This window comes from Arvicanthis niloticus, chromosome 3, assembly GCF_011762505.2.
Source record: "Arvicanthis niloticus isolate mArvNil1 chromosome 3, mArvNil1.pat.X, whole genome shotgun sequence".
Taxonomy (NCBI): Eukaryota; Metazoa; Chordata; class Mammalia; order Rodentia; family Muridae; genus Arvicanthis; species Arvicanthis niloticus.
Window position 1 is genome coordinate 95,965,285 of NC_047660.1, and position 23,115 is coordinate 95,988,399.

At 40.3% G+C, this 23,115-nt stretch overlaps 1 protein-coding gene across 3 annotated transcripts in view; it reads right to left on the reverse strand.

The window, feature by feature from the left end:
- Fhit (fragile histidine triad diadenosine triphosphatase) overlaps positions 1-23,115 on the reverse strand; it is a 1,459,653-nt gene that overhangs the window by 1,409,041 nt on the left and 27,497 nt on the right. Inside the window, exon 2 of one of the 3 annotated variants that reach the window (XM_034498048.2) lies at positions 17,741-17,789. The exons of 1 other annotated variant lie outside the window; for it this stretch is intronic. The gene's annotated coding sequence lies outside the window, so the exon portion shown is untranslated. Of the gene's footprint in view, positions 1-17,740; positions 17,790-23,115 lie in introns of those variants that run through there. One more of the 3 variants, XM_076931540.1, reaches the window with a different exon arrangement.

Here is a 23,115-nt window from a genome sequence, read left to right on the forward strand (position 1 = left end):
TATATGAATACATTTTTTAATTTTGCCAATATTAAGTGATTATGACATCACAAAACCTGAACAAATTCTCAATACAAAGGAGAATATATAAAAGACTCCTTTGTATACTCCAGTAATTAGGTATTGGATCTGAAAGAAAATGCCAACTCTTTAAATAAAAAATATAAATTGGGTAGATGGTAATGAAAAGAGGTTTTTAAATGTGTATCCCTAAGTTTTCTGATTTCATTCTATGTTTTTCAGTGAAATGAAAGAAAACGTGTGTAAAGCCTGGTTCTTTCAAATTTCTCCCCAATGACTTAAAACTTTCAGATAGATGGGACATCTGGACTCTGAGCAATGCATATTATTACCATTCCCTCCCAAGCAGGCCTAACTGGATTTTCTTTGTTTAGTCTAGTAAACATAAACAGCAAACATTTATCACATGACTGATATGTTTGCCTTTTACAAAACAACTCTGGCCCAAAACTATTAGGAAACAGATCAGTGGCCCCATTGGACTGAAGCAATGTAATTAGGTAGTCCAACACTACATTTTGTCAAAAATTTCTGACAACCTAATAACCAGATTGTCATCACATAGGCATTGAAAAATGATACTGGGTTTGTTCCAGCATGAAAATGCCACTGGTTTCTGTTGTGCTTTTTTTTTTTTAATGTAAAATTAAACAAAGATCTATAAAGGATGATACAAGATGCAGCCAGTGGTTGGTGGTGTGTAAGTGGATGTATGACATTTAAAGGAGGCAATTTAAAGTTTAAAGACTCTTCCCAAAAACACCTGTGTGATTTCAATAATTTGGCATCTGCTCATCAAGAGATAAATTATAAAGAAAATGTTAGGTACCTGTCCACTGGCATTAGTGGACATTTGTTCTGACCCTGGCACTTACTTCTGTGCTGCGAGATTCTAAGCAACCATGTGTTTTTGTGATCCTCATTTCCATGGGACAGAGGGAGGCTTCTCTAGGCATTATTTGCACACCCAAGAGAGCCTCAACTTCATATTCATAGTGGCTATAAGGTGCTGGCAAAGAAATGGGGTTTAATATTGTCTGTCTAAATTAGGAATGTCTCTTCCAAGAAAACCAGTATGTGTTTTGGCTCCAAAAGATGGTAATACAGTATGTAGTCTGACCTGTAAGCCAAATTCTATGCACATTATGTATCAATGAAAGGAAAAGGTACTGTGGTTATAGATTATTCTCACAGTTATACAGTTAAATACTAAAAGGAATATTAAGCATGGCCTTAGGTTAAAGAAAAAAAAAAAAAACTCTAGTTTCCACCAAATTAGTCAATTATGAGAAAAATCCACTAACCTATACAAGAAAAAAAAACCCTCAGGGTGTAGACTTCTAAGATGACCTTTGAAATACTAATATCTACGAACTTTGCTATTTGGTCTGTTGCAGTCTAAGTGAGAGACCTATCGTAAACCACTGTCTATGCAAAGTTTGCACATGCAAAGTTTGTGGCTGAACTAGTCAGGAAAATAAATAGATACAAAAATTGCAAAAAATTTTCCCAAATAGCTGGAAATACCTCCAAGTACTTAAGTACACAACTGACCAATTGAGTTTAGTGTCTTCAAGGCAATCTTGAAATTTCAGAGCATTTAACAGCCACAAGTCTACATCATTTCTTAAAGGCAAAAAAGAACGATTCCAAATGCCACAAATATAATGTTGAACCAAAGATACTACATACAAAGGATCCCATACAGTCCGCTTCTGTTTATTACATAATTTTCAAAAACCTTTTATCAGGACTTAGATCTAGGTCTCAGCAACATGGCTCCATATACCAGGAAGGAAGGAATTGATGGTAAACAGGGTACTTCCCTCTGGTGCTTCCCTCTGGGAAATGTTAAAGTGAAATCAGTCTGCTAGCTAAGGTGATTTGTGCCTTCTGTGGCATAATTAAGATGAAACCCAGCGTGGTGGCAGATACCTGAAATCCTAGCACCTAGGAAGCAGAGGCAGAAGAACTATGAGTTTGTCTCAAAAACTAGTAAACCCATGCAATACAATAAAGCTTCAAGTGCATGAAGAGAACCTGGATCCATCCACACCATCTCCCATCACAGAATAACAGCTGAGATGACCAGAACTTGAGAGAAGGTGTAAGGCCAATAGAAGACCCACCAGCTCCACCACCCCATGTACATCATAAGCCCATAATACATGGAAACAACATCACCTTGCTCAGTTGTCAGTTGTATTGGTTGGACGCCTTTTGTATTGCATTAATATGACATTATTCAAAAGAGACCAAAACCTTCCTTAAGGCATTCTGAGAAACATGCTGGGGTGAATTGTCCAGAGTGTTTGGGAGTTTGGTTCTCTTTTGTGGGGTAAGTCAAATGATACCAGCATGGCATAAGACAGTGGAGTAGATCATGGATTTCAACCTCTAAAACCCTTTCCTTGACAGGTTGAGATTGTGAGAAACATTAGAACCAAATGTACAAACTTCAATTTTTAAATGATGATCCATCCATACTTTAAAGGTTTCTGAAAGTGTTGGCTATGCTACAGGGCAAAATAAAGAACATGCATATATTTTTGAAAATTTCAAAACTATAACAGAACAAATATGTGATTTGGAGTCATGATGATGCATGGTGGTAATTGAAAAATAGTCAGGGAAGGTCACACACTTTGTCTTTTCCAGAGTACCCCTTAGGCATAGTCACTATGGAGTTTAGATCTGCCGCACACAAATCATGAAAGTGTATTGGTGAACTGTACTTCTGTACAAAATGTATACTGTGCAAGAGAATAGGCAGTATAAAAACGTGTAGAAGTTTGACTGTGCAAACTGCTGAGCTGCTGACAACCTGATTAGAATCACTGAGCAGTTCTTTCTCTCACAGAAACACACAATTTACACAGCAATTCTTCTCTAGTCTTTCTTGCAATGAAAGTTTAAGTGTCACAGTCAATCATAATTGGGCTCTACAAACCCCAGACAATGTCTTCTGGGAAGCGAGCCTCTGAAGACTCAGTGAGTGGTTTAGAGCTAAGAGGGGAACTTTCTTAATCACTGTTAGTTAGCAATTCTCCTTAAGATACAAACACACTTCTTAGAGTATCATGGCTCATACCTAGAATCCTAGGTTGCATCTATTTCTGATTGCTTCCTTAAGTGAGAAATACAGAGAAAATAGAAGTCCTGATTCATTTTCTCTGGTCCAGTCTATTTACAGAATTTGGAGCACAATTCTGAATTATGTTTTTTATGCTGGTAAAGAATGAATACCAAGGTTTGTAGCTGTTGGCGTGATATGACCTTAAACATTTCCCAAAAGCCATGAAGGCTAGGTCACAAGCTGATGGTACTAGTGGGAGGGGTTGAACTTTAGGAGGTGAGGACTACAGAGAGGAAGTTAGGTCATTGGTGGCACGCTCATTTGGGGAATAGAGGAACCTAAAGTCCTCCTTCTGTTTCTTTTTATTTCTTAGGCACCAGGAAGTGAGCACTTTCTCCACCAAACTCTACCCACTGAGGACCCAAAGGCAACATGGTCTAAATGACTTAGAACTCTCAAAACATCAGCCAAAAGAAGGTTGTATTTCAGTGGATTTTCTCAGGTGTGTTGCCTCAGCCATAGAAAGTTAACTACCACACCCGGGGGGGGGGGGGGGACCCTCACTGTTTCAAGATGTAAACTGACTTGAATATAAAAAGTACCAAATGGTGTATTCATTGTCTTAATTTTATTTCTTAGACTCACAGAACTCTAACACAAAGAGATTATCAATAATCCCAACAGCTGTTGCCCAACTGAGCAATAGGCACAGAAACCTGAATAATTTCCTTTCCTAGACAATCAGGATGTGTACAAGGAAAAATAAATGATAGTTGCCATTTTAGGCCTAATCTGCCCAAGTTACCATATAATACATTTTATAAGATGGATACATTTCAAGAGACCTTATCATCCACTAATTTTTCTTTAAAAAGAAAGAAAGAAAGAAAGGAAGGAAGGAAGGAAGGAAGGAAGGAAGGAAGGAAGGAAGGAAGAAAGAAAGAAGAAAGAAAGAAAGAAAGGAAATGAAATTCAAAGATTTAAATTGTTTTCTTTCACACATATACAAAGTAGGAAAGCAAATATTCTTTTTTTGGGTGGGGGGGGGTGAGACAGGGTTTCTCTGTGTAGCCCTGGCTGTCCTGGAACTCACTTTGTAGACCAGACTGGCCTCAAACTCAGAAATCCACCTGCCTCTGCCTCCCAAATGCTGGGATTAAAGGCGTGCACCACCACAGCCCAGTATCTTAAATTTCTTAAGCTTGGCAAATCACCTACTGTGGACAAAGTAGTCAAACTTATGTGAAAGAAAAGAACTTTGCTTTGTAACAAAAAGAACTAGACAAAAATCCCCGCAAGTAAATCTATGAATGGAACATTAGTCTTTCTTGCCTTTTGAAATCATAAATTATTAAGAGACTAAAATAAATAAACAAATGCACATTGTGGAAATGCTGCTACCTGCCTGTTTATCTGTCTCAACTTAGGATAGAAACTTATTCTTGTAGCAATAATCTAGAGACCTTGGAGAGAGGTTGGATGGATGATCCTTTCAACAGCTGAAGGAAATACAGTTTCATTGTGGGACTCTGGAAGAAATCATCTAGAAGCCAGGGACATTGGGAGCCCATGCTGTTACCTGGTCCTCATGTATTGATTTCCAAGTATCATTAGTTCTACCATTTCAGGTTGCTCCTATAGTCTCTGGGTTCTTTCTCATGTCTCTTCCTAAAGGCAGACCCAGTCCATGACCAAAATAACTCTGCCAAGTTGTCCAAGAAGTCGAATGCTCACTAGTTGCAGAATCCAGTCACAGCAGACTTGACACTGCCTTCCTGTTCTCTTTCTAAGATTAATAAATATTCTGAAGGGGAAAAAAAAACCCTCTCCCCTTGTTTTGACAGTTTTTCTTGTCCTTCAAAAAACAGCTCAGGAATAGATTCATCAAACGTAGTATCTTTAGAACAAGGAATAAATATTCTATTTATTCTATTACATCTCTTTTCTGTAATTACATGGCTAAATGGTCAATGATACTCATTGTGGCTGCTAACTGTACTATGGCTATTTACATGGACATATTAGTCCATGCTCAGCTGAGCATTTAATGCAGTAGAATTTGTAGCTACATGCTTTACATCAATATAAGACGGGATGCTTTCTCTGAGGTGTAACCAAATAAAGAGAAAGAGGACTGGTGAGATGACTTAAGGGTAACGGCCCTCACTACCAAGGCTAAGAGCCTGAGTTCATCTCCAGGGACACACACAGTGGAAAGGGAGAGCCAACTCCAGCAAGTTGTCCTCTGTGCGTTACACACACACGCACTTACTTAAGTAATTGAGTGATTTATGTAAAAGAAAAGAGAAGAAGCTAGTGACAGGTGGTATCAGCAGTGCAAGTGAACTATCAGTTTTTAGAGGGGCTGTCTACAGCACAGTGCTTTACGTTAAGGATGAAACTTGAAATTCACAAACACCCAGACAAAATGATACCACTGGCTCAAACATGGTCTTTATGTCTGTGAATATTCTATCACTAATACAGTATCTTTAAGTCAGCTCAATTCTTAACACAAATGAATTTTTGAAGATAATTGTATATACCCATTGTAAATATCCAATATCATAGATATATATGTGTGTATATATGTATGTGTACATAGTCTACATATATTATATAGCATACATCATTTACCATTAATAGAAAGAAATCGAGAGACTTAAAGACTCTTATGTGACTAAGCAGAGGTGCATTCTTGTCTCATGTATAGCATGAATTACTATGAGGAACTGTTGATCTAATTGCGTAGTAGAGAACAAATGAATTATGCTATGCATGCATATATTATCATATCACCCATAAACATGAACAATTACTATATGTCAAGTACTCTCATATACACACGAAATTCTCAAAACCCCTCTACATAATTTGTCCCTTCAACAAAATTAAAAAGTGAGGGGTCTTCTAAAAGGGTACATGGGACCTGAAGGAACTTGGCTGGGTGCTAGAGGCAAATTAGAGTGAGATAAATTGGATGTCACACATTTAGAATAAGGGTATGAAAGAGCAGGCTGTGGGCCACTTCACAATTATTTATTCCCAGAATTGAATTGTCTCTAAATATGTGTCACAAAGAAGGCCCTTCGTACTGTTTGGTTTGAACGCCCTTCATCTCCTCTGCCCCATCTTTTTTAGACATACATATCTGAGCTCACAAATTACCCATCACAAAGAAATGGCATGCCGCTAATAGGACTCTTCATTGTGGCTGACAGTGCAGAACAAATGCCGGTCCCTGAGCTGAGACCAAATTTCTGGAATACTAACTGAGGTTCCCAACGGGGGATGACATATTACCTAGAGGTCACCCCAAGAACTCTGGAACAAGCTCTTCCATTCTGCTGCCTCTCACCACACTCACCGCAGCATGCCATATGCTCCAATTCTCTTAGGGCATCCTACTCTACAGATTCACAATTCTGTAGCTTTCTACTGCTCTAGACACCTAGCTTTCAACAACCAGGTATCTATTTTACAACCTGAGTAATGGGCTGGCAAGATGGCTTAGCAAGGCAGAGCATTTGCTGGCCAGCACAACAGCCTGAAACAGTGACTGCCCCATAATGTAGGTAGAGTGCCTGTCTGCCTGAGTCATGTCTTCTCTCAACTGCCGTAGCAGGTCCTGTTTTGTTAGCAAGCACACCACATGAATTCATCAAAATCCCCATCCTTTAATGCAGAAATGACAGGCTCTCCCCTAATGTTGCCTGGACAAAGATTCACAATACTGTCTGTCGAAGCGTCCTCTTCTTGTTCACTTTGGCTGCGCCCATCTTAGTTAGGTTACTTGAGTTCTCCGAGATACTTTACCCACTATGCATGCAAGGACAGTACAAACCCCACAAGTTGTGAAAAGAATTAAATGATGAATGCTTTTTAAACGTGACTCGTTGCCTGATTTCATCAAGTTGCCAAAAGCCTGAGATGCTGGCTACAGTTTGGGATGAGCACCTGCAACCTCAGGAAGGGAAACTATGGACCTAATGCCTGTAATGTTTTCAGGAAGTGCTCCCACAATGCCTCTACCTAAGAGATGGTAAGCTACTTCGACAGGCTGTTGCCCCTCCAAGCAGATCCCCACACCTCTCCGCTAACACCCCCTCCAGGCAGGCATCTTTGTGTTTACAGTTATTCATCATGACTGGCTTTACTCACACAAAGTCTATAGTGTTAAACCAAAAGGCCCACAGACTTCTACTCCAAGACAGTTGGAAGACTAAGACACATACACAAGGCATGGGCAGGCAGACTGCGGTGTGTTCCTTGAGATGGAAAACCTGAAATAGACCCTGCTAGAGAGCTCTCCAGAGCTCCAGTGCAGGAGGCTGCAGGTCAGAAAGTTTTCCAATCAGCTTCTGGTGGGTAGGGCATGCCTACAAGCCAAGATGCCAACAGAGAATAACAATGGCTGTGGTGCCTACAAGCCAAAGTGCCAGCAAAGGAATAATAAATATCATGGCAGCAAGTTCCTGACTCTGAGCTCATGTACAATTCTGATTACAAAAACACACAGTGGGAGAAACAGCCTTCTCTGCCCGCCGTCATGAGGGTTGGTGGCAGGGACATTACCTTCCTGAGGCATCTATCAGACCTCACAACATCCTATAATAAACACCCTGTGTTTAAACAGGGGGCTTGGGTTCCCTCCAAAGGTGGTCATCACAGTCACAGAACTGGAAGAGACTGGAAGAACTTGGGAAAGCACAGCAGATCTCCCACCAACACAGGTGTGTTAAAGAGCAACCCCTAGCTCCAAGGGAAATGAGAAAGCACAGATGGTAATGTCTAGCCTGGCAACCAGTCTTCACTTTTGTGATCCTTCAATTCTCAGCTCAAGTATAAACAGACTTCCCCCCTGAAATGGGGAGAGGATTAAGTAAGCAGGCCATTTTCTCGGTTCTGTATAGCAAATGTTCATATGCTTCCCTTCTGTAGCATTTATGGATTCATTCTGAAGAAGGGGTAAGCCGGAGCAAAGCAATTTGGCATGCTTGCATTTGCTTTATCAGGACCAGCAAGCACAGACTGCAGGGGCTGGCCCGACCTGTGCTGCAAAGATGCTTCCAGATCCCCGAGGGGGCTGCTGATTATTTTCCTTACAGGGATTCTCAGGCTGAGCTGTCCTTCTTGCAAAACAGCAAATGAGCTCATTCAAATTATCCTAAGGAAAGTGGTCACCAAGAGGACAAGCATGATCATTATCATAGAAAGTTAATTTCTGACCAACTTCTTTAATCACCCTGTCTTCTAGAAGCCAGTTAGGCAGTATGTAGTCAGTCACACAGACCTTGGGTTTCGTTCTGACAGCTCTGACTGAGGACCACTTGGAAAAGCAGATGAGTTTTTCCATTTTTCTGCAGGCAAGCTCCCCATGGCAGAACACAGTGCAGACCTAGATGATGATGGTTTGGGGGAGCAGTTAACATTCACAATATAATGCTTAGCTGAAAAAGCAGGATGTACCTGTTTCTCTGAGCAGTATATCAGCATAGAGAACTAACTGGAAAAAGTGACCAAAGATGGCACAGTTGATCATCTCTGGAGAGTAGGATTAAGAAGAATTTTAGACTCTTTTACTGATGTGGCTTTCAAATATTATAAAATGCAAATGCATTAGTTACATAATAAAGTAATTATAAAAGACTTAAAGAAGCAGAATGTCATTTACAAAACGTTTTCCATTTGCAAAGCAAATAAGCATTTCCACTTAAGATAAAATGACTGATGGACATGATTGGGGAAGAACTAGGCCATATCTCAGGCAGTTTCATCACTCCTATCACTATGTAAGTGCACACTGTATGTGGCATCCTTCGGTTGGGATAAGTAATTAGATAAATAGCTCAGTTGGTAACTAAGTCATTTACATTAGGCCCTCTACCAGGGTTATCAACAATGGAAAACTTGAAAACCAACATGTAACAGGGATGTTGATCCATCTGCCTCCCCTGTATTCAACCTTCCTTGGAAAGTCTCTTTCAAGCTTGCCAAGTAGGATTAAGTATAATTAAGCAGGCAGCCAGCCAGGTGTACTCTGTCTGTGCCCTGGGCCACAGTTGACTCCAACAAAGGGAAATGCCTCACCTAACCCAAGCCATTCAAGGAAGGAGATTAGGCACATACAGAAAGAACAAACATCCACACAGGATACACAGAAGACATACATGTATGTTAGATATAACAGCAGCAACTTTCCCCTTGCTCTCCCTCTGCATATTAGGCAAAGTCTTGTGCTGATGGATTCCCTGTATCATCAAATGCACCAAGGGTGCCCTAATGAAACACTATTTCTAGGTGTGTCATTGTTTTGGAATGAGATTAGTATTTCAGATGGTAGACTCAGCAAATCAGGCTGGCTTCCCCAATGCACCAGAGCAACATCCAAACCCTAAAAGTCCCAAATAGACCAAAGGAAGGGTAATTGCTGCTTCTTCTGTCCCACTGTCTGAGTGGGACACATGTGCTGATCCTCTTTTGCCCTCAGACTGGGATTTGCCCCTCCAGCTACACTGCTTCTCAAGCTATTGAGTTGGGATTGAATGGACCTGCTAGCTTGCCTGGATTTACAGTTTGTAGATGACACAGCATGGAATTTCTCAGCTTGTCTAATTATATGAGCCAACTCATCATCACAAATAAGCAAATAGATAAGTAATATACTGGCTCTGTTCCTCTGAATAATCCTGATGAACACAAGCCCTAGTTTTATTGCATGCCCTCCCTCCTCAAAGTACTTTGAGGAGGTACTTTCATGAATCCAAGGAAGAGTACATTTATCTCACATCAGGAATAAATCACTATTGCTTTAAAACAGAGAAAGGGTCTCCACTGCTCTAATATCTACCCTTCTGGTTGATAGGACAGCTTGACCAGGTTCTGCTAAAGCAGGAGCCTCCTATTCATTAAAACACACACGCGTGCACATGCACGCACACACACACACACACACACACACATGTATTTGTACCACCTCCAACTGTGCATAGGCTTTCTCTTTATCTAGTATGCTACAAACTTTATTTTCTACAGATCACAACAAAAAGAAAGTTGGTGAGGTCCTCAATAATCTGTTCTATATGTCCTTGCTTATCTTCCTCTACATGCAAATACCTGATTCAGAAAAGAATATGTGGTATTGCTGGGTGATTAAAGAATTTTTGCTTTTAAAATGAGACACGTTGAGAATAGTCTTGTTGGTTAATGAGTGCTGTCATATCTGCATGAGGCTCACAAAAAAAAAAAAAAAAAAAAAAAAAAAAAAAAACGACGACAACAACAACAAAAAAACCAAGATAATCAATCTAATTAGGAGTCAACACAGTGAAGAAGAAAGAGGACAAAGGGCAAGACAGGAACTGTGAAGGCATCACTGAACCAGGGAACTATCAAAACCTATAGGGACACCCTTGTACACTTCATTTTTTCTTAGTCTAATGAGTTTTGTTTTGAGGAATTTAAAATGAAAGTTGGTTGAACAATTCATAAAATACTTGTCAGTGCTTAGCGATCTGTTACCAGTTTAATGCTCAGATCCCTCTCTCCCTGAAGCACCATCAAAGGCACCCTGGTGGGTCCCCACTTGCCTGACATCAGGGGAAAGTGAGTTTCAGTTGGATTCCTAACTTTCAGAGCCAAGGTTCTGGAGCATCTTCCCATCAATCATGACATCCAAGAGACTCAGCATGTAGACATGGGGGGTGGGAAGCTTTTTCATCTTAATTCCCTTATTTTTTTTAAAAGCATTTCAAGTTGACTTTTTGATTATTTGCAGCCAAAAGCATCTTCAATGATAAATCTATCTTTGCATAATTAGCAGGAAATTTATGTATCCTCCTTTGAGCAAAGACTCCAGAGAAAATGGTACAGAGATCCATAATTCTGCCAACATTCTCCCAAATCCTTACATGATAGATCTTAAGTGATTATTTTCCAAAAAGAAAAGACAACTGAGAAGCTAGATAAAAAAAAAAAAAGATGAATTATGCAACCAGCTGACACTCATCTGAGAACTCTAAAGTGCCCACCGGATGGTGAAGCCTCACCTTTTCTCAATGTTGAATCGTGGCTACATCATTTAGAAACATCAATCGGTACTGTAGGTCATCCATCCTGGGAATAATCTCCCTTTCTCATTTCAAGAGCTTTAACACACTTGGCCTTAGGGGAGTGTCTAAAGAAAAAGTTATCACAGGCAATTCGAACCATCAAATCCTGTCACCAGTAAGGAGGTTTTTTTCTCTAAGGCTTAAATACATTGAAAGGAATGTGCCAGACCCCACAAAGGACAATGAATAAATGTAAGCATAGGCTGTTTTGCTTTGCTTAAAACTCCTTTTCCCTCTAACTGTAGGAGAGTGGGAAATGGGTTTTCCTGGCATTGGAGATAAGCTGAGAGTGTCCCTTAGGGTAGTGGAGACGAGCACCAGCCTCCTGGCAGGACTTTGGATGGAGGTGGTGACAGGATTCTGGGACCATGAAGAGTTTGACCTTGAAGTGATAGTAAAGAACACAACCTCTTTTGAGTAGACACAGCAAAGCTTTCTACCACTGCATGGGCAAGAAGCCCCAGGGGATGGCTGCTGTAAGGGTTTGTCCCTGAATGGTTTGTGCTCCAGCAGGCCTGCTGTACTTTTACACCACTGGCCACAAGGAAGTAGAAAGCCCAGATAGCACCAAGTCAGCTTTTCCAAAATTTAACGGAAAAATAGAGCCAAGCATGTACCCATGCATTATTAAAATTGTCTAACTCTTCCCTCCAGAATGAAACAGTTCCTCCTGGAGGAGGGAGGGAGGGAGAGGTGTGATCATGTGACTCACAAAGCTCAGTGACCTTCAAAACTCACAAGGCCCCTTCCCAAGGTTATATAAGCAGTAACAATTGCTCCTAAAGAGGAGCTTTTCGGAGACAGCCAGTGACCCGGTTTCTGAGTAATCTCCGCGGTGCAGTAGGATTTTCTGTGTCACCTATGCTCCCCAAAGTGTTCCCTCGACATTCACTGGTTCTCCAAGATGATGTGGCTGGACTAGGTTCTTGGTGCTCTCTCTGGGAAGTATAGATGGTTGTTAAGATCGCCCCAGGAAAAGTTACACCACAAAAGCCACACATTAAGATTTAAAACAGTTTTTCAGAATGACACTTTTAAATCAGGATTCCAACTCAATTTGTATTTTCAGGTGGTTTGACAAGTCCTGAGCTTCTAAAGGACACTGCACTCCCAGGACAAATTCTTCTTAGTCATTCGGTATATTCACTGCTACACAATCTGCTGCTGTGTAAAAGAAAGGCTCGCTCTGAAACGGGAAGCTCCATTGCTGGTGAACAATATTAAATATTTCTAAACAGTCACACAAAAGGCGATCGCAAACGCCTTTTATTTTAATTCACTTACAAAATGTCACACCCACATATAAGGAACTACTTGATTTTGATTCCCCTCGATGTAGTGGGGATTAATGAGGCCTGAATGTAAAGGAAGCGCATAACATGCATGGCACTTCAGACTGTTGAGATTCCCAAACAATACAAAAGCATTTCAAGTCACACATGGGACGTGAAGTGAAAATGTTCTTAGAAGGAATAGTCTCTAATAATACTTACCTACTTCAGAGAGTGCTGTGAAGCTCTATTAACACCAGCAGAACACTCTGAGATCTTCAAATAAAACCATGATAGAAATGCAAAGTATTATTCCTATAGCTCTGAAATAATTTCACACCTAGGGATGAGAAAACCCCAGGCCAAGTTTTACCACTTCTCTTCTTGCCTGATAAACAATAAGTGCCAGGCATGGAGGTGGTGACAGGCAGAAGGAAGACATCAGGAGTCCTCTGTCACTACAGTTCTGGATTCTCCTCCAAGTCATTTTAGGGAACTTGCAGGGGAAATTGAGTCCTTTAAAGGGAAGGTTTAAAATGAGGATTAAAGTTTCATCGTTTTATACCAGGCCAAACAACAAACAGCAGGTGTATTAACAGATGTCAGGACTGCTGCTCAACAACTGAGGGCCCCAAGCAACACAGCCATACATCACAGATGATGGTAGTAATAGCAACTCATACAGAGCACCACCAACTTAGCTATGGAAAAGGAATGACAAGATACAGACAGAACTCCTCAGAGCCTGCCTGCAATCAGTACTATGGGGCATACCACCCACCCTGTGTTAGGGATCCAGGGAGGACCTTGAGCATGCTACACAATCCTGTTCTGGCTTTCCATATCAGACCTCCTGATTAGCAATAACTCCTACTACCATCTTCTCCATATGGTATTGGTAGACATTGGGGAAAATAATATTTGAAACCACATTTTAATTATAGAATACATTAAAAATTACATATTAAAAGAAATAACCAACCAGTTCAATGTAGAAACAATTACATCATTGTGATAATGTAATAATTATCTGTAGGTGTAGGCTATATTACATAATATGACTATCTTAGAAGGCTGTGGGAAATAGAAGAGGTAGGAACAGAAAATGTCAGACTTAGGACTATTGCCCAGAGTCACAAAGCTAGCAAACTGCAGAACCAAACTTGAAGGCATTCTTCCTAACATTTTAGCTGAAGCACTTCCCAGCATGCAATGCAACCATGTTACTTTGTCACAGTAGAGGAGGGAACAAATGTAATGTCTCTAAGAGAACAGTCATTAAATACATTGTTCTAGGACCTGCAGAGAACAGGAGGAGTTAATACAGAAGACATAAGGGGAAACTTGCCATTCCATTCTTAGGAAACCATAAGAACACCAGAGGCCCAGGCAATGTTTTCAACAACATTTTACACATTAACAAAAAGGAGTTCAGTGGAATAAAAAAATATTGAAAAGAGAAATTAAAATTCAAAGAAAAGAAAAACAAACAAACAATTGTTTTGTTTTGAGAATTTGGGATAAATGAAAAAAAATGGCAGCCTCTTTGCAGGCCTGTACCACAGGGAGCCCAAGACCCCAGACAGTAGACAGATGACTTTGCTGCCTCACCTCTGGGTATGCAAGCATCCTGCATTGTTTGGGAAGCCACTGGAAGGGAATTTCTTTGTACCCAGGACTGAAATCATTGGGAGCTCACCAAAAATTTGCCTTTTAGAGATCTGTGTTGGTGATCTACTGTAAAACATTCAGCTCTTATACAGAATGGAAGGAGGTAATGGTGTCTTCATTGTAAAGCTCCAACCATAGCCATTCACTCTAAATCTAGGGCACTGATGTATAAGCTATTACTTAGGATTCTCAAATTGTAAGCAAGATAAACCAACTGGCTAACTAGATTACCGAAGGGCAACTGAGGGCTATAAATATGTCACGGAGCCCATTCAGGGGCCATGACAGACATGGTAGCCAACTAACAGGAACTGCTAGCCATGGTCTCACAGACATGGTCAGGGCAGAATATCCACCTGCAACAAGGGAGAATGTTTTAGATAAAGGTCTGAATTCCAGAGAACAAGCAGGCACTTTGGCTAGCTTGTGGCCACCCTGAGTGCAGAGTCTACTGTGCCATGCACCCAAAAGAAATCTGAGCACTGTGAAGAGAAAAGAGATAGATGGCCAAGGGGAAATAGGGAAGGGTATTCATCTACACCCACCAAGGCTCTCTTTAAACCTTCCTAACAATCTACCCAGCAGAAAATCACTAATTCCCTAAGATTATAGCAATTAGTAACTGAGTAACTGACCATACACAGCAAAAACATCCGTCTCTCTGATATCCACAAAACTTAGCCCTGACCTTTTTTATTTTTGCTCCTGAAACCTTGTTTCTTGTTTTGTTTTTTTAATTATACTTATAGATATTCTCCACACACACACACACACACATCTCCCTCTTCTCTCTCTCTCTGTATGTGTGCATGTGTCTGTATATTTGCACATGACATAGGACACAAGTGGAAGTTAGGAAAATTCCATGGTACTTAGTACTCTCCCTCTGCCATGTGAGGCCTGCAGACAGAATGTTCATCATCAGGGTTCGAAGCAGCATCTTTATCCATTAAGCCATCTTCCCAGACTCATGCTCTATGTCTATTAAAAGTAACCTTCTCATTTGATGCCTGAGGATAAAGCAAGAATTCCTCCTTTTTGGTAGTAATAATGTGTTCATTTTGAAAACATTATCAGGAAACATGTTTTTTGAAAAAAAAAGTATTCCAGCATGGTGGTGCATGTCTTTAAACCCAACATTCAGGAGGCAGAGGCAGGTGGATTTCTGTGAGTTCAAGGCCAGCCTGGTCTACAAAGCACATTCCAGGATATCCAGGGTTGTTACAAAGAAACCCTGTCTCAAACAAACAAACAAACAAACAAACAAAAGAGCAGGAACTTGGCACCTGGCCCTGACTCTATGCCTAGCAGTGCTTGGGACTCTTACTGAAGATCCAGTAGGCTGAACTACCCAGATCAAATCATGCAACTAAAAACTACCTGTAACTTCAGTTTCAGGGATATCTGACACTTTTTGATTCCAAAGGCACCTGTACTCAAATGGACATACACACACACAGGCACACACAGACAGACATAATTAAAAACAATTTAAAATTTAGTCATTAAAGTTTAAAAGAATAGACAATGCAGGAGAGATGGCTCAACCCCATAAGGAGCTTGCAATACAAGCAGTAGGATCTGAGCTTGGTCCAGCATCTACATAAAAGAGGCTGCCATAAGCAAATAAACCCATTGCTAGAGAGGCAGAAACAGGAGGATGTCTGCAGCTGGCTGACTAAGCAACTGGTATGCTCCAGGTTAAGTGAGGAAGTCTCAAAAAGTAAGTCAGAAAGCAATGGCGGAAGACACCTGATGTCAACCTGTGTCCTACACACATGCACACAAACAACACTTATACACTTGTGTGCTCATGCACACCCACATGTGCACACACATATACATATAAATACACAGATAAAAATGTACTTTTCAAAATATCTAATAAATTCATAAGGCTGCTACTGCTTATGAGGAGGGAGAGGAGGAAGAGAAGGAAGAGGGCAAGGACAGGGAAGAGGAGGGTGAGGAAGAAGTGACAGTAACAGCAGCAGGTGACATGAGCTTACCATGGAGCAGGACGTGCTCTTGCACAGTAACCACATGAGGCAGAATCTATTTTTCCATCTCCATTTCACAGACAGAGAAGAGAATAAACACACAAGGAGAATGAACAACTTGCTCATGGTCCACTAACTAAAGCAGGACAAAACCCAAGTCTGACTCCAAACTACCAACTCAACAAAGGATTCTCACCAAGACAACAGATGCACTGGGAAAACAGCCCCTTCTCTAAAAGAATTCGAACACCAAGCCACACCATCTAGTTGCAAAGTCACCGAGATGGCTATATCATCTATAACTCCAGTAAGCTGTGAGCACGTAGGATTAACTGTTATCAAGTGCTGCCATGTTCCCGGAAATGGCTCAAGGCTGTGGGTGAACACGCTATGAAATTGAGGATCAGCTGCATCTTCACAGGGCAATCTCTTTACTATGGCTACCTCCTACATCAAAACTCCAAAGACATCCAGCATCCGTGTACCAGAACTTGGTCAACTGAAAGTAAATCCTCCGAACAGTTTTTAAGGGTAATGCTTTAATGATTCAAAAGAGATTTTTCTCCAATTCCTTTGTAAAACTATACTTTACTTTCAAAATGATCATTAAAAATTCAAGTTTGTCATAAAGTTAAAAATAACTTAAAGTAGAAAGTAAATCAAATTGGCTTTTCAACTTTAACCAAAGTGGTCACAGCCATAATTACTATAATAAGAATGACAGAAAAAAACCCTAAAATTGTCAAAAACATAATTGATGATGAAAACAAACGTAAAATTATGGCGTTTTTCACCTTGGCCTCCAAAGACTCTTGATGAAAGCACAGCCCTATAATTCCTCAGAGTGAATTCTCTAAATTAAAATACTTCATGCAGAACAGAAATTAAACAATGAATCAAAGAACACTGCTGTACAGAGGTACGCTTATAAATATACCTACAAAAAGGAAACAATTACATTTTTTCCATGTAAAAAGCAACTCAGCCGTAATGTTTCACAGGAGACTGAGCTGCTATTTCTCCCTATTGCTTGGAGCTTAGAAGTTCACTTCCTGTAAGTTGCTTAGGAAGGATCCAGTGTGACTGGGTGGACGGTAATCAGCCCCACCAAACTGGATGGTGGTCACCACGATACAATACCAGCGCCTCTACTCAACTGCACAACTCACTGCCGTGATAAATCTCATCCAACCCGACTGAAATGCCGCTCTGCATTTTATTTCAAATGCTTTGTTTGGCCAGCTGGTTTTTATTTAAATATTGACCAGGAGTGGTACCAGTGCATTCTTTCTCCATGGAGCATTAATCTTAGTAAACTTAGCTCTATTGGAACGTCTTAACTGCTGGAAAGAAAGCAAAAGTCAGCAAACACGCAATCGCATTTGGCCACCCTCAGCACATCATTGTATTTGTGCCTGCTCTCCGCTAACTATTGCTCAGCACTTTTGCCTAGGAGAGGGGACGAGCAGGTGGTTAAGGAAGTTGTCCTGTCAGCTGTATCTTTAATCCAAGTGTTTAAATCTCTGAATAAAAGAAAAATCAATGTGGTAAAGGCAATGTTTGTCAAGGCCATGTAATAAATACACTTACCTTTCCAGACTCTTCTCAGTGGATTTCCCTTCTTTGCTGGGCTTCAAAGCTGCAAGGAGATTAAAACAAAAGACTACGGTATTTGAAAGTAAAGCACCACTGCTTCCTTTCTATGTTTTTCAACAGAATTTCCATATGCTGTGATAAGTGGTGCTACCTAGATACACCATTGACTTGTGCTTCACAGCTGTCCAAAAGGCCAACCAAAGATGCAGACAGCTATGGTTTTAATGTCTTCCAATGCTTTGTGTATCAACATTTAGGTTCTACCATGAGGCATGAAGAGAATGAAAGTTTAATCTGAATCTGGTTAGGGGGAGGACACTGAGAAATCATTAGGTGAGAATAAGGTTACGAGGCTAAAGGCTTCAGGAGTGAATTTGGAAGCCCGCTGGCTTTATAGAGAGAAGGAGAAGATCACATAGTCATGACAAGGATGACAAGAGGCACAGTATAAATGTGTGTGTGTGTATGTGTGTGTGTGTGTGTGTGTGTGTGTGTGTGTGTGTTACATGAGGAATATGATCTGTTAAAACATTTGTGAAATATATATAATCATGTATATGTCCACACACATCAACATTCCCTGTTTCCTGGTATGTGATGATCTGTGAAGCAGCCTTGGTGTTCTGCCATGAGAATACCATTGCCAGATGCAGCTCCTAGATCTTGCACCTTCAGAACCACTATCCAAATAAACCTTTTAGATATTTATAACCGATCCATCTGCTATATTGTATTATTAGCAATGGAAGACAGGCTAACATGGTTACAAACAAAAACAGTACACTGTATCATACAAACCTCACCAAATCTATAGCCAAACCTTTTGGGATATGAATACCTCAGCAGTGAATGGTTTATAAACTGTGGAGTTGGAAGGCAAATTAAACATCAGCACAACACGTGGAACCTGAACAAGCATTTATGTCCTTAGTCCTGCTATCTTCTTTTTCATACAGCTTATTCCCACTTGCCACAAGATATTTTACGTCAGGACTATTATTCCATTCATACAAGGTACACAGGCCTGGAGTTCTGCTTGGCATTTGTTGTCCATAAGAGGAGATGGCAGGTGCCCAGGCATGCACAACCTCCCTTTCTCTGGGAAGAACTCAGCCTTCTTTTAGGAGAAACCCACAGGAGAGCAGAAGCTACAACTTCACATTGCGAATCAAGTCGTTGCTTGTTAACTTCCCGCTCACCAAAACATACTACCCACGTGCCACGGTCTAGCCAATGGGATCTACGAGAACACTGAGAAATGATGATTGGTGAGAAGTGATAGTGCTGACGGCTCCGAAGGCTGTGGCGCACCCACCATTGTTCACAGAGTTGTTCTATCAAAGTATTGTACTCTGACTCTTCTCATATTCATAGCTAGGTTCTCACTCATCCTAAAGTTTCAGGAGTTGAGAATTGTTAACTACTACGCTGTTATTTTTTTTTTCCTTCAATATTCTAAGTGATGGTTTTAGGTCTTCCTGGACTATTTCCCTCGGCATTCCTTAACTTCAACAAAGAATCCTTTACCACTCACAGGTGATCACCAAAGAATAGGCCATAGTCATAGGCAATGCTATAACCCTTAGAATATCAACACAGGCACTTGCACAGAAAAATATCACAATTGTTTCATGTTCTTCCTAGTTCCACAGAACATGATAGGGTTGGGAAAGCATAATTTGGGTTAGAATAAATGGAATTTTATATTTCCTTCTATGAAATGTGAGAGATTTATGGTCTGAAATCCTTCCTATTTCAAATATATAGAGATGCTAAGCAACATAGAGAATTATAAGTGCAAAAGAGAAAGACCAATACAAAAAGACAATGCATTTACATTTTCTAGAATGAAAGCTACAGTCCTTTTCAAAAGCACATCAAAATCATATGATAAAGAATAAAAAAATCAAAACTTAGATGCACCCAAATGATACTACAGAACATCTGAGGCAGAATGGCAGTCCTGAACTGAATCAGAAAAGGGCAACAAAGATATCAACAAAAGGACATGTTACCCATGCATACAAATAAAAGCAAGGCAGTGGTGCTGGAACATGGTCAAAGTGCTCAGAATTTAACAATTCACTAAACTACACTTACACTGTTATTTAAAAATGATAGATAAATGACATTAGCCAGATTCCAAAAAAGATTGTTGTCTGTTTACAGGAGTTCACTTTGGAAAACATATATAAGATATAGTTTAATACATATCAGAACGAAAGAATGACCATAGAAAGTTCACAGAGCTACCTAATAATGAATACTGATCAAAATTCAAGTTTAAAGAAATAATCATAATTCCAGTTATAAAGAAGAGGGAAAAAGCAGTGGTGTTGTCTTAATCAGGATTACTGTTGCTGTGATGAAAACCATGACCTAAACAAACTTGAGGGTGAAAGGGTTTCTCCAGCTTACACTTTATTATTGGAAGACAGGAACTCAAACAGGGCAGGAACCAGGAGGCAGAAGCTGATGCAGAGACCATGGAGGGGTGCTGCTTCCTGGCTTGCTCCCTATGACTTGCTCATCCTGCTTTCTTACAGCACCCAGGATCACCAGCCCAGGAGTGGTAACACCATAATGGGCTGGTCCCTCCACCATCAATCCTAATTAAGAAAGTGCCCTCCAATGAAGGCTTATGAGGCCTTTCAATTAAGGTCCCTCCTTTCAGATGACTCCAGCCTGTGTCAAGTTGACATAAACTAACCAGCACAGATGATGGCAACCAGTGCTTAAGGTTTGCAAATTAAATGCAGCTGAGAACATGGGAAGTGAGATAAGCAGCTTAGGAGGAAGTCAGAGTATATATCTGATGAACCTGTTAAAGTTAGCCAACATTTCCTACATTACGACAAACTCTCACGCCAAGCTCACACCATTCACACAAAAACTGCCTAAGAACAAACACTCTGGATAAAATGGCAAAATGCAACATACTACCCATATCAAAGCAGCACAATAAAATGTTTATAAAGTCTTCCAATTGGAAAAGCCAATGGAACTGTCATCCATATTAACAAGGATGGTGTGAAAGCAAGTCACAGGTCTTGGTATTGTTCCATTTGCACACATTTCAGAAGGGACAAAATTAAATACTAGGTTGCTTGGGAATATAATGTAAGTAGAAAGAAAATCTAAAACTGAAAGCAAACAAATGTCTTATAGAGAAGTCAGTTTCTCTCTCTTGGGAGTGTTAGTAGATGTAACAGGGAAAACATGAAGGGATTAGAATGAGGAAAGGTAGTTTATGGTCATTTTATTATTTTCTTCCATATATTTGGACATTTTCAAGAAAATTTGAATTTCAAAAACCATTTGAATATATTCCCTGCTTCCTTTGGATTGATTGGTTTTCTCCTGAGAAGGGAACCTCACTACATACCCCAGAGCTGACGTCCAACCCTCAGGATTCCTTTCTCAGCCTCCTGAGTGCTAGGGGTAAAACATGCCCAGAATATCCAGGTGTCCATTTCACATTTTAAATACATAAGATACTGATTGCCAAATGAATAGAAATTTTTCAAATCAATGAAGAAAACTATAAAGAAGCTTAATGAACTCTCTGGAGAAGATGGGAAGGGAAGGAAAAGGAAGCCAAGGGAAGCCTGGTGAACACAACAGGACAGACAGACATCATTTCCCAAAGCTTAGGCAGATCAGTAGCTGCCCTAACTGGAGCAGAAACACCTAGTAAAATATTTTTTTGAAAAACTATTTTTTAAATTTTTAAATTTGATTTTTTATAAGTAACACATTAAGGAGCTTTGACATTTAAATATGGGGGACGCTATAAGTGAACGGGAAGCACAACAGAGCTAACAGAAATGATTTAGTCAAGCTTGAAGTTAGTAACAGTGGGAGAAATAAATATTATTTGTCTACTGTTAAATAACAAATCACTCAAACTTACAGAAATAATTATTTAGTATCTCCTAGTTTCTAGAGATTAGGAATTCCGAGAGTGCAGGAGAACGGCCTTGCAGAATGCTACAATGTCTTGCCTCACTTGAAGACTTGAAAGCTAGAACCCAAAATCATGTAAAGGCTTCTTTGGCCACATAATTGTCAATAGTCTCTAAAGATTAGCTAAGATTTTTGCTACAACACATGTGACCTCTCCCTGTGGCTTGAGGCTCCTCAAACTATAGAGATTCCAAAGTCATGTGTCCCCAACAGAGCCAGGCAAAAGTTACACTTTTTACGAAGAAGGGTGAAAATTCACACAGTGCTATTGGCACTGCACACTCCCTCTCCCAACAAAGACATGCACGCCTCCAAGGGGAGTGACGTCCATCACACTCATGATCACACAGGGTGAACACCTGTGCTGGGGCAAGCTTGCATGGGGAACCCAATGATCCTCAGCATCCAGTAGCAGTCAAGCAGCGAGCGCTCTCTTCTCACAGACATAAAATGGGGAAAGAATTGTAAAATGGGGTTTTAAAACTATGTTTGAAGGGACTGGAGAGCTAACTCAGCAAGTAAAGGCACTTGCTGCCAAACAAAACAACATGAGTTTGATCCGAGAACCTCCACAATGGAAGGAGAGAACCAACCAATACCTGCAGGTCATCTTCTGACTCCCACAAGCATGCCATAATACATATGATCCTACAGACATACCCACACATTACACATGTACACACAAATAAATAAACAAAAGCTTTTTGGTGAAATAGACTTTAAAATTTGTCTTCATGGTAGCTTCTCTTTAGGGACTAGTGTTGTCTTAAACAGCTTTGGTCTTCCCTGCAGTGTCTTGTGATGACTATGTGTTGTCTTCTGTGTGCTTATATTCTCTGACCTTAATCAGATGTTAGGTTATTTAAAACCTATACCTATTATTGTGCAGACATGCCTGCTTTGTAAGCCCCAGATTTTATCCCAGTATCCATAATCACCCAAATAAATACTTACTGAATACACTAACGCAAGTGCATCCTATGTATAGCCTAACATTTTGGTGCCTGAGTGTGTGTGTGTGTGTGTGTTTGTGTGTGTGTGTGTGTGTAGCAAGTCAGAATGCAAAAGTTCTTGTACCCATACTCCAAATAACTATATCTCTAGACAAAAGTCAGGAATCACCTCTCAAAATCAACCTTCTCTTTCTTTTGATTACCAAATCCAAAGACCTGCACCTGCACCACCAGTAAACAGTCTCCCCTCCAGCTACAAGGCTGCTCTACCCACCACTCACCCCCAGCCTAACCTCACCACACTCTGTTCCAGAGCAGACAGCATCTACACCCTTCAGATGACCTTCTGCAAGACATAAATTAGATTTAAATGAATCCAAATAGGTTTGGGCTTCAGCTGCTCCTCAAAGAAATAAGCATGGAACCAAAGTACAACAAGCCAATAACAGA